Genomic DNA, 19,696 nt, shown 5'->3' with positions numbered 1-19,696 from the left:
CCTACACAAAGCAGAGATTTTTTAATAAGAACAGGCAATATACACTGGTTAAACGTTAGTAATATTTGCCACACTGTGACATTCAACAGTGGGACAGAGGTTCTTGAAACTATAGGATGAATATAAAGTATATTTTATTAAAAGATTTGTGAAATTCTATTGAAAGCAATCATGGGGTAGAATATACATTTAAGCATGGATATTTAAGGTTGAAAATGTCTTATCTTCTATCGTATTCTAATGTTTTCATTACATGTTTATCCTATGCTATCCACCCCAATCCCAAGAGACTGTAAGTTTTATGCGAGTGAGGCCAGTCTCCAGTTATCAGAGCAAAGGGTGGAGAAAAAGTTGGGCTGAGAGAATGTAGTGGAGCACAAAAGGTATTAAATAAACCTTGTTAGACTTTTACTGAGATATTTATAGTCATCTTGAAATTTATTACCTGGATTTTTCTCACTCAGAACATCATGTCTAAGAATGTCAATTCAGTAGGATATTTAGTATTTTTGGAAACAAAATCCACAAAGACAATTCTGATTGAAAATCAGCATAATATGTATTGAAAGTAACACTGTATTTGCTTCCAATTTTTGATAAGCAAATTTCTGAATATTTATCCATAGTGTCAGATGATGAACAGTAGATAATTAAGTTGTGAAAATATTTTGTCATCCTTTAGTCAGATTAATAAGACACAAACTTCACTTCTATTTTTAAACTACCACACCATTATTTCAGTGTTCATACTCAAAAATCATAATTTTTAAAAATGTATATAAAGGCTATGTAAAGTCTACAAAATATTTAATAGTGGAATTAATATGCAAAATTATTAAATATACCTTGTAATATTTTTTTAGAATGGAAGAATTCTCTAATTAAGCAGTTCATAAAAAATCCATGTGAGAAATTTTGAGATCAATGATCTGATATTTCTTTAATTTTTTTTTTTTTTTGCCTCCAGGGTTATCGCTGGGGCTCTGTGCCTGCACTATGAATCCACTGCTCCTGGAGGCCATTTTTCTCCATTTTGCTGTCATTGTTATTGTTGTTGTTGTTATTGATGTTGTTTCTGTTATATAGGACAGAGAGAAATTGAGAGAGAAGGGGAAGACAGAGGGAGAGAGAAAGATAGACACCTGCAGACCTGCTTCACCGCCTGTGAAGTGATCCCCTGCAGGTGGGGAGGTGGGGGATCCAACTGGGATCTTTGCACAGGTCCTTGTGCCTTGCACCATGTGCACGTAACCCCCTGCGCTACAGCGCAGCCCCCTATTTTTTATTATCTTTATTTATTTACTGGATAGAGACAGCCAGAAATCGAGAGGGAAGGGGGTGATATAGAGGGAGAGAGACAAGAGTCACACTTGCAACACTGCAGGTGGGGACTGGGGGTGGGGTTTGAAATCTGGCTTCTTGCACATTGTAACATGTACACTCAACCAGGTATACCACCACCCGCCCCATGATTTGATACTTCTTAAGAGGTAAACAGAATTTTTTTGAAGAATATATATATATTAAACACCATTCCTACTACCAACCTACCCCCCATCCTGTTGCCCCAGGGAAGCCGAATATCCACCCTCACCCCAGGGTTTTTACTTTGGTGCCCTAATCCAGATTTAGTCAAATCCTACTTTTAGTTTCCCTTTCTGTTCTTCTTTCTCAACTTCTGTTGATGAGTGGGATCATCCCATACTCATCTTCATCTTTCTGACTTAGCTCACTTAACATAATTCCTTCTAACTCCATCCAAGATGGATCAGAGAAGATGGGTTCATTTTTCTTAATAGCTGCATAGTATTTCATTGTGTATATATACCACAGATAATATTTTTTTCTAATTCAAGGTCAGTTGGCCATAGATTATAGAGGTCTCAAGAAACATAAACTCGTGTGAACTTCTGGCCCTAAGATAGTACAAAATAGGTCCAGTAGCCAAAAGCTTTCTTTATAAGAAGCTGCAACTCTTAGGCCTTCTACACAGCACAGAACAAGTGTGGATAGAACACATGGATAAAGGGGAATTATAGGGATTGGGACTGATCACTAATTGTTTCCAATACAATCTTCACAGTCCTTTACATTTTCTAAGTTAAGCGTATATAGGGAGATCATAGCATTATTATTTCCCTGCAAGGCAAACTGTTTTAGTAAATGGGGCAGGGTTCAAATACTGCAATACTTAACTAAATTGAATGTAGCAGAGTATGAACAGACTAATTTGTTATAGTTTAAGGAATTTCAAAAGCAAGCAATTATATTAATGATAAGTATTTTTTTAGTAACTAATATTTATTAAACATGTAGAATGTGCCAGACCCCCCACACACACATATATCAAACCTCACAAGCCCAAAATTTGCTTCTTCCCACTGAGTAAAATTTTAGCCTTTAACTGTTGTAATGGATCTAAGAGGAAACCATTGCTATCATGTATCTGTTGATACATAACAGATTGCTCCCAAATTTAAAATAATAACAAGTATATATCATTCTGAGTTTCTGCGGGTCTGGGATTCAAGAAAAGCTTCTCTGAGTAGTTCTAGGTTCCTCTCTTGTGGGGCTGCTGTCAAGATGTTGGATAGGGCTGTAGTAACCTGAAGACTCAACTGAAACAGGAAGATCCATCACCAAGGTGGCTCACTAACATCGTTGGTAAATTAATGTTGGATAGTGGCAGGAAATTCCTGCCACTGGACTTCCTCACAGAACTTTTTGTGTGTGTTCAAACTCACAAAAAGGCAATCAGTATCTCCAAGAGTGAGTGGCTTGAAACAGGGCAAGTTGGAAGTTGCAATATTTTTATGATAGCTTTGGGAGTTAAATACCGTCATGCCCATCCCATCCTGCTGGTTACAATATCAACTAGATTCAGATTATGAGGAGACTACCGAAGGACAAGAATACCCAAAGGTGAGGCTGGTTGGGGCTTTCTTGGAGTTTCTATTCTATTCGTAAGTGTGGCATGTCTATTGTCTCCATTGAGAATTTGCTGAACATTTTGTTGTACCCACCCAAGAAAATATTAATTGAAAGTAGTTAAATGTAAAAATAAACCTTGAACACACTGGCAATAATGTAGATATTAGAGTTTTAGGAGAGCAGGAAAATAATTTATATCAAATACCAGTCAACAGAACCAAAGTTGGATTTTCTTTTACATCTGCCTGTTTTCTTCTCCTGAAATCCCTCTCTTCAGTTGCCAGTTATCCCATTTCTCTTTATCTCATTACTAGAACAAAAAGGTCTATTTCCTGGCATGGGAGAAGAGAATATTATGTTCTTGTTTCCAAAAAATAAGGTATATTCCCTAAATGGCTTCTAAAAGTACATTATGAGGGGGTTAGGCGATGGCTCACCTGGCTAAGCACACATAGTACTATGTGCAAAGACCTGTGCAAGGATCTAGGTTTGAGCCATTGCTCCCAACTTGAATCGGGAAGCATTAAGAGCATGAAACAGGTCTGCAGGTGCCTTTTGCTCTTCCTCTCTATCTACCTCCCTCTCAATTTCTCCTCTCCGTCCTATTGAATAAAAAGAAAGAAAAAATGGGGGATTGGTTACGGGGGCTGGGTGGTAGCGCAGCGGGCTAAACACACATGGCACAAAGCGCAAGGACCGTCATAAGGATTCTGGTTCGAGCCCCTAGTTCCCTACCTGCAGGGGGATCACGTCACAAGTGGAAGGACATCTGCAGGTATCTATCTTTCTCTCCCTCCTCTGTCTTCCCCTCCCCTCTCGATTTCTCTCTGTCCTATCCAACAAAGACGACAGCAGTAACAACAACTATAATAACAACAACAATAAACAACAAGGGCAACAAAAAGAAAAAATAGCCTCCAGGAGCATTGGATTCATAGTGCAGGCACAGAGCCCCAGTATAACCCTGCAAGCAAAAAAGAAAAAATGGTTGCCAGGAGCAGTGGATTTGTAGTGCTGGCTCTGAGCATTAGCGATAACCCATTAAAATCGTGCTAAGTTCAAGTTACAAATTTATGAGCATTAACACACACACACACACACACACACACACACAGAATTCTTTTCCCTATAACTGCACAACTTGTTTGGAGACTAACATGTAATGACCATAAAATACTGGCATCAGTTTTGTAAGAGTAGGCTTAATTAAGTATCCTGCACACGTCTTTACTATCATGAACATCCATAAGATATGAGAAATACTGGTTATGTAATAATTAGACTGGAAATAAACAGAGGTTATTACGAGCTCAGAAGAATGGCAAGAAAATTGGTTTTGAAAAATAGTGTAATTTGGAGGAAAATTTGTAAATAAGGAAGGGAAGAGTCAATGTGAGAGGGAAAGCTGAAGAAAGAAATCCTCTGGATTGCAGAGTCTTTTAAAAAATTTTTAAATCTTCACTTATTTATTAGATAGAGAGAGCCAGAAATTGAGATGGCACAGGGTGATAGAGAAGGCAAGAGACAGAGAGACACCTGGAGCCCTGCTTCACCACTCGCAAAGCTTTCTCCATTCAGGGAACCAGGGGTTTAAACCCGGGTCCTTACGAATTGCAACATGTGCGCTCAACCAGGTGCGCCACTGCCCAGACCCCAAAGGGTCTTGAGTTGCAGATCAAGCTTTAGAATTAATACTTAGTGAGGATTCAGTGATTATTCAAAAAGGCGTATAATGAAAATATTGTCTTTAGGAAAATTAATCCCAATTACTGTATGCATGATAAATTAATGCATAAAGAAACTAGAAGCAGGAAGAATGAATTAGAGGACTCTCAGAAATTTGGAAATGAATGAGAGCAGTTGAGTTCATAAATATTCTAATGCAAATCAATGTTCTATTTTTTCTTTGCTTTTAAGCCTAAACTTTGTGCAGTGTGCTTTGAAAATATTATGACACTGACTTGCAGAATCACTGATTTTTATCTCATGTGTTAGGCACAGTCTGATAATTTTCCTAACTATATGTCTTTGTAAGGCTGAAAATGTTGATGTTCTTAAAATGGTCTTGGTGAATACATATAACCTGTGAGTGCATTGTTCTTGAATTTATTGTAAAATTAATTTAAAATTTTTACTTAGACAAACTAATACAAGAACTTTAAATAATACATTGTTATGACTCAATTACCACAGCACAGTATTCATCCTTTCTAAGATAATTTTATTTCTAGATTTGTTCAATGCAATGTTGCATTTCTTTTCTTTCTAAAGAGCAGAGCAACATGAAAATTCTGTATATACATGTGCTTGCAGAAAGTGATAAATTGGTGATTTTTCTCCTCTGTGGGACAGAAACAAGTCAGATGGATATAAAGAGAAATACATTTTAGAGCATTTCTTAGTAGCAATTTCAATTTGTCTCTGGTACTATATGTATTCCCAATTGTTACTCCTTTCATTCCATAATTTTTATTCTCAGATATTTCCATTTCACATCCCAAAGATAACATTTGCTCAAACATAAAAATAACATTTAACTGTCTTTGCATGGCCCCTGTGAATTTATCTCTCACTTCTTTTTCTCTTACTTCCCCAGTAGCCTTGAAAAACATTCTCATTAGCTAAATCCTAAACTGAATATCTGTGACATCTCCATTGTATCATAATTCCAAATGCTTATTTGATAGCTCCAATTAATGGTTAATAAGCTATCTGAATTTAATGCACCTAAAAGGATTTTTTTGTTTATCCTTCCACTCTCACACTTGATCTCCCTCTGGCTTATCCAGTACACGACACCATCATTATGTGGGTGCTCAGGTTAATAATAATAACTTCAATAATAATAAAATGTAGGTATTATTATACATTATATAATAATATATAATACATATAATTATATGTTATATTATTTTTATCCTTCTCATTCTCTATATATCTTGAACCTCTATATCTTAAGGTATATAAGTCTCTGGAAAATTCTAACTGTAAAATCTCCAAGTCTAATAATTCCTGCTTTCCCTATGCTTAGTTTATTGTGTTTCTCTCCAGCACTCCTTCAGGACTCTCTTATCTGGTCTTCGTTTTCTCATCTGTCATTTAATGCTAACTGTCAATTCCTCAAAAGAACACTAGAAAAATATTTTGATTATGCAAATTAAAATTTTCAAGTGTTTATAGTAATGGGTCACATAACTTGACAGTCTTAATAGGAGCTCAAAATTGGGTAACTAGGGTAAGAAATTTATTGTATTTTATGGATTGGGCTGGGTGAGTATTGCTAGCCATTAGAGCCTTGGACATGTTCCTTTAATTAATCATGTCTTAACCCCACCTCCCAAAAAGGAAGATGATACTACCTACACTATATGGTTCATGTGAGCCCTAAATGAATTTGGCTTTGTGAAATGCCCATTCTATAAATGTTGGCCACACTTTATTATTATTATTATTTAAATGACTGGTAAGGGAGACCACACTCCCCACAGTATTTTGGTTGTGCCTTTAAGGGAGAAAGGCAAAAGTTGGAATGTTATGAGAAATAGAAGCTTGTTTTAAAGTGAGTGAGAGGCAAAATGAAATACAGTGGAGTAGTACTGGCATGGAGGCTAAGGTGTACTAATATTTTGGGGAGATGGGAAATTATACCCCTGAAATGACAGTCTTATAAAACACCATTTCCTCAGTAGAAGAGTAAAAAGTATAAAAGAAGAAAAAAGAAAAAAAGTGTAGTTTTCAATGAGAAAAAGCAGAGAGGAATTCTGAGAGGGTTTCAGTGAATCTTAGTATGTAAGCTCTCTGCTGATTCTTTCTGTTGAAGAATTGATGGATCTTTTGTAAACTCCCTATAATGAATAATATAATAGTTTGCCTTAGAATAATGAAGATGGAATAGCAAACACATTACTTTGGGTATATAAGGGTAGGTAGTTTTAGTTTTCAATATCTGATATAAAGGGAGATGATTTCAGTTCTCACCATGTAAAACACATAGAATAGTGTCTGGCACATATCTTCATGAAAGTCATAGGGGTAGGCATTTGTCTGAATTCTCAGGTTCCATGACAGTATTTGGTACAAAATAGGTTTCAACAAATCACTGTGGAATAAATTTCTTTCTTTTTCTTTTCTTTCTATTATTTATTTATTTATTTATTTATAATTTTGCCTCCAGGTTTATCACTGGGACTCGGTGCCTGCACTATGAATCTACTGCACTTCGTGGCCATTTTTTCCACTTAATAAGATAGGACAGAGAGAAATTGAGAGGGCAGGGGGAAATAAGAGGGAGAGAGAAGGGGCCAGGTGGTGGCACACCTGGTTAAGTGCACACATTACAGTCCACAAAGACCCAGGTTCAAGCCCCTGGTCCTCACCTGCAGGAGGCAAGTTTCATGAGTGGTGAAGCATGGCTGCAAATGTCTCTCTGTCTCTTTCTTTCTTTCTTTTTTTTTTTAACTAGAGCACTGCTCAGCTCTGGTTTATGGTGGTACAGGGGATTGAACCTGGGACTTTGGAGCCTCAGGCATGACAGTCTCTTTGCATAACCATTATGCTATCTATCCCCACTTCTCTGTCTCTTTCTCTCTCCCTCCCCTCTCAATTTTTCTCTCATAAACAAACGAATAAAACTAAAAAAAGAGAGGGAGGGAGAGAGAAAGACACCTGCAGACCTGCTTCACCACTTACAAAGCTTCCTCCTACCACAGGTGGGGAGTGGGGGCTCAAACCCGCATCCATGTGAGGGTCCTTGAACTTGGTACTATGTACGCTTAACTGGGTGTGCCACCACCCAGCCCCCATGAATCTCTTTATTTCCTGTTTATTAACTCTCCAACTGTGATATTAACAGCACATAAGCAGGAAATATGTCTATCTTGTTCACGGTAGCTCAAGTGCCTAGAAAAGTGCTGGGTACACAGTACACACACAAATTTTATTTATTTAGTAAATTAACAATCGAGTTTCACCTAATTACTTTGATTTTAAAGTCAAATCCCAGTTTTTCACTTCCATTGAAGGGTGGAGGACTAGAACAACAACAACAACAAAAAAAAAACAAGCAAAAAAGGAATAGTTAAATCAGTTCCATTTTAATGTACTTTGGGAGGAATTCTGGTTAAAGAAAATCAAATGGGCTTCTTTCCAGTAAGGTTTCTTAGTTCCTGAAATCTACTAAAGTGAACTGTGAATTACTAATAGGAGAATAGAGTGTATACTAATCTGATCAAGGAAACTTTTTTTCCTTTGCTCTGGGAATACAACATTAGTACTATTTGGAATGTACTTTGGGAAATGCTGTATTAAGCAGTTTTATCCCCAAAGTCAGGGACACCATCATTGTAAGCATAATTGGATTTGCTGGCAGTGATATGTTATTGAGGCATTTCAGGGTACTGAGAAAAGCACAGATGGGAGGTAACACCATTTTGATAGGACTGGGGTTTCTCTGAGTCCTGTACATAAGTGTCCTGCTTGCTACCACAAAACACTGAGATATAAGGGATACTCTTAATATAATGTCTTCTTTGTTGGTAAACATGCTCAAATTTTAATCACAAGTTCTCTTGGCTATCTCTAGTTGATAGCCAAGCATTTTATCATTTTATTTGGCTATCACACACATTTTCAACTTGGATTTTATCTGTAAAATGTTGTGCTGCTATGTTGTTGGGAAAGTAAAATCAGGTTATGAGAAGAAAATCATGTTCTGGCATCTGTACACTTAAATGACTAGCTTGCTGTAGAATAGTTATTTCATCTTCTACCTCAGATTTTTTCTAGGAGGAAGATAAGTGACTGGGATGATAGTCACAGATTGTTAATTTTGCTATAAGGAACTTTAGTTTTATCACTAGGATAAGAGAGGTACGGAAGTTTGTCCAGGTAGGCCTCTGAGTGCAGTTGATAGGTCGTTCACTTCAGTTAATGCAGTACTTCCCTTTTTCATGTGATCTATACTTTCTCATTTGAAGGAAACAATCTACTGAAATAGTATTTTGAAAACCATTGGGATGAAAAAAAAGTATAGTTCATTGGCTATTTTTGTATGGCTAGAAAGCTGAGAATGGCTTTGACTTTTTTTTTTTTTAGCCAGAGCACTGCTCTGGTTTATGATGGTGCAGGGGATTGAACCGAGACTTTGAAGCATCAGGCATGAGAGTCTGTTTGCATAATCATTATGCTATCTACCCCCAGCTTTGACATTTTTAATAGTTAAGAAAATTAAAATTATTTTATATTTTTAAAGATTTATTTTTACTGAAGGGGTGGTTAGAAGGGAGAGACACCAAAGCATCACATAGTACCAGGAATAAAACTTGAGGTGTCAGGCATGCAAGTCTTGTGATTTAATACTTAGTGTTGAGTTACTTCATATTATTTTTACGTGAAAATCATGGCATTCTGAATTTAATATCCAGAAATAAAGTATTATTGGAACATTGTCACTCCCATTAGTTTATATGTTCTCTGTGGCTTTTTCCCCCTGTCCTTCAACAGCAGAGTTGAATATTTGCCACAGTGACTGCTCCTTTCACAAAGCCTAAACTATTACCTTGCCCTTTAGAAGAAAAGTTTGCTAATCATTCAGTTAGATGATCAAAAGATCCTTTTCTACCACCACCATGTTTTTTTTTTTTTTTTTAGTATCTGTGGGACCAAAATTGCAGAGGATCCCACTCAAAGCAAACCAAACTAAGAATTCTTTTTACTGTGTTATGAGACTACCTATTAGGCTAACGAAGCACCTTAATTGCATTATAAACTCCACTTACTTTTGGTTGCAAAGATACATGTCATTTGAGAACATACACGTCTGAACTAAATCATGATTTTTCATTTGCTTTCACTTTCATATCCAAATAGTATTCGGTATTTTCTACTTCCTACTATGTTGAGCATTTTATTGTCAAACATATTTAAACTGGGGAACATAAAAGAGTATGGTCTCTTTACACTGTTGAGCATTTTAGCATGAAAGAATTATAGAGTTGTAAGGCAGCTTGAGATGGCGTTTGATCTCTCATACTTGCACTGGACAGAAGTGTGTATAAAGAATCCTGGAGGGGTCAGGCGGTAGTGCAGCGGGTTAAGCATACATGGTGTGAAGCGCATGGACCAGTGCTGGGAAATTGTGCAGATGCATAAGGATCCCAGTTCCAGCCCCTGGTTCCCCCTCCTGCAGGGGGATCGCTTCACAAGTGATGAAGAGGGTCTGCAGGTGTCCATCTTTCTCTCGCCCTCTGTCTTCCCCTCCTTTCTTGATTTCTCTCTGTCCTATCCAACAACAATAACAATAACAACAACAAGGGCAACAAAAATGGGGGGGAATGCCCTCCAAGAGCAGTGGATTCGTATGCACCAAGTCCCAGAGATAACCCTGGAGGAAAAAAGAAAAGAAAAAAAAATCCTGGAAAGGTTTTGCTTTACAGTAGTCTTTAAAATCCCCAAAGAAGAGCATTTCCAATTACTCACTTGGTAGTACATTGTCTGTCAAATAGTTTGTACCTTAAATGGCTGTGTCCCAAATGTCTGACTAAAGATATTTAGAGATGTTCCATTTTATAGTTTTAAAATAAATGTCTTAACAGGGCAATGCTTGTAGCTATTCAAATTTTACTTTTATTTTTCAATTACAGGATCTTAAATCTGGGGAACCACAGATTCTCGGATGCATGACTTCTAAGGACAGTGACTAGTGACAGGACTCATCCCCTTATGCTGTAAAATCCTTAGTAATAGTATCAGGATCCCTTTTTATTCTGATTCTTTGGCATATATAAAGTATATTGAGAAATGTTTTGCCTAACCTCTTGGCAAGCATCTTATATCAAATCATGAAGAGAAGGTGTATCTATCAATAACTGAATACTTAATATCAGCAAGTAAGTCTCTGTGCATATAAGCCCCCATACAATCAATAAAAAATTGGCATTTTATTTATATAATTTGGCTTTTTTCAGAAGTTTGATCTGGAGGCCAACTACTATTTGTGTTCTCCAAATTGGTTTTTGATGGATTGCTAATTATATTCCACCCCAAGTAAAAAGCTAAAGGGGTGCCACTACTGCCTTATTTTCAGTGATTCAGCTAATTGATCTTTGAGGATAGACACATTCCCTATTCCAGTTTTAATAAAGAGACGATAACATTTAAATACCAGTAGTAGTAATAAGGTTCAACTTAAGTGTGACAACTGCTTAACTGAAACATGAATTTCTTTCAGTATAAAAAAAAAAAAAAACCACAGACGAATATATGCATCAACTTACCAAACTGACTGAATCTATGATTTGGCGGTTTATAGGGCTACTTGTATTTTAAAGTAAAACTAATTTGTATGGATTGTTATGTCAGAAGGCCAGCTTAATAAAATAGAGAATTATATCACATTAATGAAAGAGGACAATAAAAGGAAGGAGAACCAATCTTTTCACTTGTGCCAACCTAATTGTGCCATGTGAGTTTCTGCGTTTGTATTTTCGTTCAGTTTACGGAAATCTGATCTAGATTTTTTAATCTAGCATAATATGTTGGTTCAATGTAATATTATAAAGAACGTACTTTAATTTCCCATTCCTTTCTATAAAGCTTTCTTGGGGTCAGGCTACCCTTTGCAGCTCCATTTTCACCAAGTACTTGCAACTGATACACTAGACTTTAATGTATGTCTCTGTATATAAATGGTTATGCAAGTGGCCTTTCTAGAATAGCTGGGGGCACTCTACATGAATTGGGATTTAGTAAGTGTATAAAAGTGAAGGAGGTTGGCCGCAGCAACCTACCAAATTATTCAACATCCTGGATCTTACCTAAGCATATTTTTTAAAGTTTTCATTGTTTTATTGGGGTATTACAGTTCATAGTATAATTGTTGACACAAGTGTACAACTTCTCCTCTCCCCGTAAGAGGTGTCTGCAAAGCATTCTCACTCCCAATTTAGGTCCTTTCCTCCAGCATGCACCAGGACCCCAATATCCTCTCTACTCCCTCCCATACAACTGTGGAAAAGAGTCTGGAGACTTCTCAGAACACTAGAAATGGACTTTATGTCTTGGCAATTCATCTCCTGGGGATCTATCTAAAGGAAGCGAAGACACCTATGTAAAGAGATTTATGTACAACTATGTTCACAGAAGCACAATTGTAATAGCCCAAACTTGGAAGAGATGTACTCAGCACACTTTTATGCCTGTTCCTGTGATAAGCACTGGTGGGAGCCTTACCATTAAATATTTTTCTATATCTCAAGAATGGCATCTTGATAATCACATCATTAAATCTGAACTCCTTTATCAGGCAAATAAGGTGTTAACTCATTCAGAACCAGGTCCCTCATGAAACATGGACCCTGTATTTGTACTACATTTTACTCTTTACAGACCACTCCTATGTCTGACATATTAAATATTTCCTGGTCTGGCATATCATATGTGCTTAGTAAACAGCTGTTGAATGCTGAAGCCAATCATCCTAAAGGTAAAAGGGAAGAACTGAGCTTCATAGATGACTTTCCCAAGGTCATTCTGCTAATATGGAGCAATGGAATAAGTGAATAGTTCCAGCTCTACAGAGTTAAAGTGGAAACATTCTTTATTTCCATGCCTCTTTGAATCTCTCATGTTCTTAGTTATGCTTGCTCCAGTACTCTATAATTTGTTGCATTTCCTAAATAATAATAATTGTAGTAATAATTACTTGGTAATGAAGACTTAATTCTGTGTATTATGATGTACTGAACATTTTACATTTATTAGCCTATTTTTAACAATGTATATACAAGGTAGATAATATTATTTCCATTCATTAAATATTTTACATAAAGCTCCAATGTCTTCTATTATAGTCGTGTGTAACTTAATGGGGAAGATTAAATGTTTAGCCTTAAATACATATACATTATTTCAAGTTCATATTCATTTTTCAAAATTTGACTCAAGTAATAACACACTTGTGATATAAAAGCGATTTAGATTTTTGGGAGGAGGGGAGAGGAAGACATTTATGACTGGAGCTAATTTGATTTTGCCAAGTTTATGCCAGCACTGCATGATTTCAGTAATCTATCTGGTTTAGAGAGATATGAAGGAAATGTTAATTTTTCAGCAATTAGCATATTTCAGATACTGACTCGGTGTTTTACATACTTCAGAGTTACAAAGACTTTGTAACAACTTAAAAAAAATCTAACAGTGAGACTGAAAGAAAAAACAAGCAAACAGCTGCCTAAGTAGCTTTAATAGGCACAGGGAAAAGTACAAAAGACCTATAGTGCTGACTGAGCATTAACTTTTAAGAGTTTATATGGAAAGTTATATTTTAGAGTAAATCTAACTTGCATGCATCTTGAGTCCAGAAAGAATAGAACATTCCTTCTCCCACAACCTGGGAAATGGATGAGGTGAGGTAGGGATGGGGGTGGAGGAACTGAGATAGAAAACCAGGTCCTTGGGGGACCAAATTTAGTTTCCTTTTAAAACACTGAGCTGCCTCCAAAGAAATTAAACTTATGACCTTGGTCTACCTGAAACAAAGCCAGATAAATTAACCTGATATACACTCTTATATAAGAAATCCTTAAAAAGGATTAGCAGGTGAAACTAGGGAATCACATTTTGTCTAAGACAAATTCAGATGGTAAAAATATTTAATTAGCAAGGTTCTTTGGTGCATCATGGTATAATACTATCAACATCACAAAGGCAAAACAAAAATCCATAACTGAAACTATTAGTTGACTATTATGTTATTTATCTGTGAGAGAAAGAGAAGCCTATCAGATCATTTCTCAGTCATATGCAGTACTGAGGATCAAACCCAGGGTTCACAATGCAAGGAATGTACGTCAGCACTGTGCTACCCCCTGTACCCCCAAGTACAATTTCTGATAGAAAAAAAAACTAACAAATCTTCATTGGTTATAAACGTTGGTTATATGGTGCAAATTCTCAATTAACACTGGGAAAATAAAGATCAGATTTTAATCATTCTTCTTGAGCAGAAAAGTCATGTGCATGTTTTATACTTGAGAGAAAAGGAAAACAGAATTTTAAATTCAGCAAATTTTGTTGAGTTGGATGCTTCCAGAGATCCAGTGACTGTTGAACAAGTTTAGAGAAAAGAAAGCTAACTTCTGAATTTTGGAGAACAAGAACTAGACACTATTTACCTTTCACATTTGTTTATTTATTTTCTTTATTTGATAGGACAGAGAGAAATTGAGAGGGGTGGGGCAGATAGAGAGGGAGAGAGGCAAAGTACTATGATCACTGCTAGTAAAGTTTCTTCCCTGCATGTGGGGAGCAGGGGTGAGCCAGGTGAGCCACTGACTTCCCAGACCTTCACTTTTATATTAACAATGCTAACACAGCTCTAGACTGTCCTCCAGGTTTACCTTGTGTGGCTGGTTTTTCTGAATTCCAGACCTACTAGCTATCTTTCAGTATCATTGTCACATTCAGTCACCTCACAGAGAATGAATCATTTGCTTCTCTTTGCTTAATTATTTCATACTTATCTTTCTCTTAGAGAGATCTTCAATAATTTTACAAAATAGGTCAAATCTCCTTCCTTCATACTGTCATGCACCTAGCATTTGCACAATTGTAATGGTAAATTTTTATTAGAGTTTTCCATCCTTACTAGGTCATAAATTCCATGAAAACAGACATTCTATGCATATTTGTTATTATTAAGTCCTTAGCCTATTGCATAGTGCTTTACAAGATGGATGCTGATGAAATATCTTGAAATAAATGGGTAACAAGGATATGTAATAGTTGCTTGTCTTTGTCCATGAAACAACTAAAGGTAGAATTTTCAGTTTGTAGTACAGGATATGTGCATTTAATTTCTCTTCAACATAACAAACTTAGTAAAATTTCACTTTGCCATTTTCCCAATGTTGTGTGACTCTAGTGAAATTTCTATTTATTGTTTTTGATCTACATGAATTCTTTCTTAAGTTACAACAGAAACATTTGACCAGATAGGCTAACAGCAGGGGGCGAAGGAATGAAATTGAGAGGAAGAACAGAGTATAAAGGACTTAACTATCTTGCCAAATGAGGTTCTAAAGGGAACCTGATTAAAAAAGCATTAGATAGGCATTTCTATCTACATTTGATAGCCAAATTTCAAGGGCATTTTTCTTTAATAAAGCAATCAAGTGTTTGTAAATTGGCTGACATTCAAGGGAGTATTAAAAGGCTGCAAATTCTAGCTTGGTAGATTATGGAGTTGAACATTTATATCTCCAATTTTGATGTGCATTTGAAATGCCACCAAACTTGCCCTTGTTTGTGCTTGAGCTCCATGCACACACGTGAGATGTGAAGTAAAATATGCATCTCCTTTATTCTGGGGCTATTTTTTGTTTAAATTTTGTTGCAGTCAACATTATATTGTGCTTTTAACATTTTATTTTAGGTCTGTCTTTTGCAAGACTCTGTGACTTCTTGGATGATAAAAATATTGAATTATATTTTTGCATGTCCAGCACTGACCCAAGTGTTTGGCTGTTCACAGAGGCTAAGAAATATTTATCGAATAAATGTATTCCTATAGCTCCCCTAAATGTATTACTTTCCTCAATTTGTTTCAAGCATAATTTCTGAAAATATTCCTAGCTTATATTATGACTTTCTAAAGACATTTTAGGGCATTAGCAACAGACCTAACTATTCAAAAACCAGAGGAAAAAAATGTGATGAGGATGAGCCACTGAACATCAAGTTAGAACCATCTGGGACATCGGCTAAAAGTACAGAATGCTATGTCCCACTGAACTGTGTTCAGAAATTTGTCTGGGAGTCATTTAAGTTGAGGACCAGTGAGGAGAATTATTTTACCTGCACTGTTTTAGGCTGACTTTTAGCTGTGTAACAGAAAATCACTCAGCACTCTCTCATGTGAAACTTTTATTTTAAAGCAGAATGAGAATGAGGCATGGGGGGGGGGTAGGGAAGGAGAGAGAGAACATGCACGCATACATGTATGTATGCATGGAAGTGCACACTGGGGACTATGGGGCTGCAGCAAATTTAATTGATCTGTTTCTATTTCCTCATGTCACACCCAGGATAAGTACTGAATCTCTAGTGCATTCAGATGCTCTTGATTTCTTTTAAAAATTAATCAAAGTTTTAGTTTTTATTTTAGATACAAATTAAAAGTATAACTATTGCTTCAAATTTTCTCTAGTATTGAAAAATTAATTTTTTGGCTAAAATAAATAAAAAGTGAAGACAATAAATTACATATGAAATACTCAAATTGATTTTAATCTATTATAAATGTGTTATTTTTAGAAGCAAGACAAATCATTAAATAAAATTTGTATATTCAAGAATATAGTTATGTAGAAAAACAAGGAATTTCAGAACTATATACTTTGAAGAGATTAATATAGAATTATTTCATATATGTACCATTCTTAGGAAAGATATGTCAGGTGACCATAACTATTTTAGCAAATATCAACTGCTAGCAGATATCAGTTTATATCAAAGAAAAGTCACAAAGAAATATGAAGAGATTCATCACACTAGGGATGGATAAGTCAGTAAGACCAGCAAAGAAGTATTATAAGTATAGTCTAAAAATAGATTTGGTAAGAAGAGGCTGGGGAGAAAGCAAAGTAGGCTCTAACAATATTTATAACTCAAAGATGGGCCAGACCCAAATGTACGTATTGGCCTCTTTCCATCCTAAAATGTTCTATATTACCAAAAATGGTGCTATGGTTTATACTCAGCTCCAAGTCTAGACGTGTTAAGGTTTTCTGTGTTTAAGTCTCCTTTCTTACAGGATAACTTTTAACCTAGATCTCAAGTCAAATATGGAACTGATGTAAAAAAATCATAATTCAATTGAGAAAGACAGGTTTGTCTTGAAAACAAAATCTAAAATATTAAAAATTCTGGACAAAACTTACCTAATTATAGATAGTGTCATACATATATTCAAGATTAAGATATAGTTGATGCATGAAGTTGAAACTTGGTTGAGAAAAACTAGTATCATTACAAAGAAAATAGAAAACTAATATTTCTGTTCTGTAAAGAAGTCTAGCTAATCATATTGAAACTCATATACATGTGTATTGACAAGTAAATGCTGATAAATTTGTTAATTGAAGTTTAATTTTATTCAAAATATTTTTATTCTGTGGGTGTTATAATATTAAGTAATCCTGAAATTAAAAAGGATCACTGAGAAGGCTTGGTAATATGTTTTATACAAATCAACTGCAGTGAAAAATCTTTAAAATAGTCTAGGTTTTAAAAATATATTTATTTTTTGTGTGGTCTGGGAGGTGGCACAGTGGATATGGTGTTGGATTCTCAAGCATAAGGTCCTGAGTTCAATCGCCAGCCACACATGTACCAGAGTGATGTCTGGTTCTTTCTCTCTCCTTCTATCATCATGAGTAAAAAAAATTAAATATTTTTTAAAATTTTATTTTTTACTTTATTTTTCTTATATTTGATAGAACAGAGAGAAATTGAGAGGGAAGCAAGGATATGTGGGACAGACAGAAATACCTACAGCACTGCTTCTCCCCTGCAGATGAGGCCTGTGCCAACCAGGTGAGCCCAGCCCCTATTCTAGATTTTTAAAAATGTAATATTCTGCGTAGACATAAAACACCAGTTCTTTTTGATAAATTATTCTTCCTCTAAAAACTGAAATATAAAATAATTATTTCTCTTGTGAAAATATAGTAATTAGAATGTTAATTTGCAAAATAGAATATGAATTAATAATAACAAGGGAAATCAATTTACATGTGTTACCTATTGCACATATTTGAATAAAAATTCTGATGATCAGAGAACACTTAGCTTCCTATTATAGTATCTGTTATATTTGTGTCCTTCTGAGTATAACTGATGAAGAGCCAGACATTATTTCCAAATGTTTACTTCATGGTAAAATCAAAGTGACGCAAATAAGCAAACAAGCAAGTAAATAAACACGCAAAATAACAAACAAAATTATCTGATACTGATTCAGTAACAAATTATCAGACCAATGAAACAAAGTCTTTAAATTAGGAAGCAAATAAAATTAAGAAAATTTGGTCAATCCAAGGGAAAGAAAAAAAAATATCTCCTGCCTTAATGTAGCATGTGCACGAACAAGGGGATCACACATGGATTTTCCTGCTAGAAACACTAGTGAAGGATTAAATTAGATAAATAAGGATTTTTAAGAGGAGAGATATTGAGAGTATTTTTAAACTGGTAAATCAGAATAATTCAGTTGGAGGGGAGAGGTCCCCTCCTATGTGTTACCAAGTTAAGTGTTAACTGTTTAGATGCCATATTATTATAGGGCCTGAATGATATGGTTCCAGGAAAGCTGTTGATTTATTAACTATTTTGAAAAAAAACTACTTAGAACCGTGACAGCTCTTTCAGTGCAAATGTTAGGCTTCTGGACTTTTTGGTACAGGTCACAGTGAGTGAACCTATAGGGGTTTTAAGCAAAAGGTTAGTTTGAGGAGGTTGTTATTAGGAAGTATTCTGGTACTGATGATCAATTGTCTAGATTTGAGAAAAGGTAGAGGAGAGATTGATTTCAGAAGTGTAGAAAAGAAATTAGATAAGGGGAAAAAGTTGAAAAAAAGTGAACTTGAGAACCATTTGGGGGAATAATTTATGGAGTTGATGACATTTGTGATTGGGGTAGATTGTCTAGGATAGCACTGACACTGGGACTGGGGAAAAAAAACCTGTTTGATAATCTAAGTTGATGTTTGGTTGATAGATTTACTTATTTGATCCATTATCTGAGAAGGGTCATGTTTATAAGCTGTAACCACAATTGTTAATTATTAGCTTAAATCTATTATATTGCAGTCTTCTTAGATATTCAGAAGTAACCAGTAACGGAGATGGTTGACATGAATGAATGACTGGTTCTTCTTCCTATCTAGACAAGTTCATAGTCCCAGCCTGCAGGCAACCTGGTCATGCAGCCCTTCTGTGAATGAGTATAAGCTCATGACCAAATCACTACACCCCCAACTTTAGAGCAGTATGGCACAGTGTGGGCTGCTTTGAGTTTTCACACTATTCCAGGTCCATAGGGTAATTGAGGTCACTAGAAAATTGTACAGAATGTGACTAAGTAATGTTATATGTGTTGAATCCATTGATTTAAAAAATAAGCCAGGTGTATGCTAAGGCAACACATATAGTAAAATTGGAATGCTACAGTGCATGGTCCCTGTGCAAGGATGACATGCAAAATCAAATAGTCAAAACAGTCTGGGGAGCCAGGTTGTGGCACCCTGGGTTGACTGCACATGTTACTGCAAAAACATGAGTTCAAGCCCCTGGTCCCCACCTGCAGCCAGGAAGCTTTGCCAGTGGTGAAGCAGTGCTGCAGTTATCTTTCTCTCTCCTACCTTCCTCTCTGTCTCTATCAAGTAAATATTTAAAATATACTAGTTATTTTGTGCAATTTCTTGTTTTACTTTTCAAATAATCTGTACTGTATTTTCAAATAATCTGTACTGTACTGTATATAATTAGTCTCTGATGCACTGGGAACAAAGGAACAAACACTGGCCATTCAGCAATCTATAAAATAATGCTTTAGAATATCAAAGGGAAAAAGGTGTGAACCTGATAGGTTTGTTAGTACTCTCCTTAGCACCGACTTTCTTTTATTGTTGAGAACTGCCTTCACATATAACCACAGATTGACCACATATACAAATATAATCAAATGATTTGTGTCATTCAAAGGTGC

The 19,696-nt window shown here is 35.7% G+C and overlaps 1 protein-coding gene and 1 pseudogene across 1 annotated transcript in view; both read left to right on the top strand.

Moving 5' to 3' along the window:
• Positions 1-19,696, top strand: part of IL1RAPL1 (interleukin 1 receptor accessory protein like 1) — a 1,270,353-nt gene that overhangs the window by 55,036 nt on the left and 1,195,621 nt on the right. The gene's annotated exons all lie outside the window — the stretch shown is intronic.
• LOC132536035 (U6 spliceosomal RNA) lies at positions 19,115-19,213 on the top strand (annotated as a pseudogene).

This window comes from Erinaceus europaeus, chromosome X (genome assembly GCF_950295315.1).
Source record: "Erinaceus europaeus chromosome X, mEriEur2.1, whole genome shotgun sequence".
Lineage (NCBI taxonomy): Eukaryota > Metazoa > Chordata > Mammalia > Eulipotyphla > Erinaceidae > Erinaceus > Erinaceus europaeus.
This window is presented reverse-complemented; position numbering and strand designations above follow the sequence as displayed.